Raw genomic sequence first — 1660 nt, 5'->3', positions numbered from 1 at the left:
CCCCGAACCCCTCAGGCTGGACTGGGGGCAGAACCCCCCCAACTTTCCAGTTCCTCCCCTTGTCAAGTAAAAAACAAAACCACCAACCACCCTCCTCCTCCTCTCCTCCGGCTGCCAGACAAGCGCCCTTTTGTTCGGGGAGAAAGCACCTACCGCCCCTCCGGCCGCAGACACGCAACCCCAACGGCAGGAAACTTCCCTCCTTCCACCCCCACCCTCCCCCCGGCCTTAAAACTTAACGCCGTTAAGAAATGGGTGTAAAAAAAACCAAAATCACCCCCCATCTGCACCTGAGCTCTTCGCACAGCCCGGCGAAGGGCACCCAGGCTGGAAAGCTACTGGCCCCATGCAGCTCAAGGTGGTGTTCCCTGCCCGGGGGGGTGCAGGGGGGGTCCCACTGCTGCAGGAGGACCCTCCACAAGTGACACGATGGCCAGCAGTGCCATGGGTTCACACCGGGGGTGGTGTTCCCTGCCCGGGGGGGTGCAGGGGGGGTCCCACTGCTGTGGGAGGACCCTCCACCAGCGACACGATGGCCAGCAGCGCCGTGGGTTCACACCAAGGATGATTTGAAGCTCTGGACCCTGGGACCCACTCGGGGTCACAGCAGGAGCTGAATGTTGACGGGTCGACATGGTCCTCAGGAATATGATTTAGTGATTTTTATTTCTTATTTCCTACAAGGATGATTTGAAGCTCTGGACCCTGGGACCCACTCGGGGTCACAGCAGGAGCTGAATGTTGACAGATCGTAGCTGGGGTTGGGTTGGGGTGAGTCAAAGCCTGCCGTGTGCTGTGTGTCCTGCGGGGAAGGACGCTGCTGCCACCTGAAAACCAGTGTCCCCAAGGCCACCACAGCCCAGTGCCCTCACTGGAGGTGGACAGGGCACGGGGCAGCACCAGCTGCTGAGCTACCCCAGCCCCAAGAGGAGCAAATATTTCCACATCCCTCCTGGAGATGTTAAGAAACCCCCTCTCAGGTGGGAAGGGAGGATGGGCTCCTCCAGCAGCTCTTTGCCCAGGGAGGACCAACTCAGCCTGAAGCCCTCGGGGCTGATACCGAGGGGGTTGGACCCAGGGGTGCAGATCCTCATCACAAACGTAGCATCTCCCACAAAAAAAACCAAGCGCCACAACTGAAAACCAGTGTCCCCAAGGCCACCACAGCCCAGTGCCCTCACTGGAGGTGCACAGGGCACGGGGCAGCACCAGCTGCTGAGCTACCCCAGCCCCAAGAGGAGCAAATATTTCCACATCCCTCCTGGAGATGTTAAGAAACCCCCTCTCAGGTGGGAAGGGAGGATGGGCTCCTCCAGCAGCTCTTTGCCCAGGGAGGACCAACTCAGCCTGAAGCCCTTGGGGCTGATACCGAGGGGGTTGGACCGGGGGGTCCAGACCCTCATCACAAACGTAGCATCTCCCCAAAAAAACCCAAGCACCACGAAGAAGCCACCGAGGCCCAAAGCAAGGCAGGCCCATCGTGCCACCGCTCCCCCCCAGCTCTGTGAGAGCCGAATCCCCCCACAAACTGATGGCGAGGTTTCCTTTGCCGTCGGTAAGCGATGTCTCACATCCTCCCCGACCATAATGGGCTAAAAAACACAGTTCCCCTGTGGATTCAGCCCGTTTCCTTCTATTCTTTGACAGGAAGCTCTGTGAG

The sequence above is a fragment of the Calidris pugnax genome, unplaced genomic scaffold (genome assembly GCF_001431845.1).
Source record: "Calidris pugnax isolate Ruff unplaced genomic scaffold, ASM143184v1 scaffold228, whole genome shotgun sequence".
Classification (NCBI taxonomy): Eukaryota; Metazoa; Chordata; class Aves; order Charadriiformes; family Scolopacidae; genus Calidris; species Calidris pugnax.
This window is presented reverse-complemented; position numbering follows the sequence as displayed.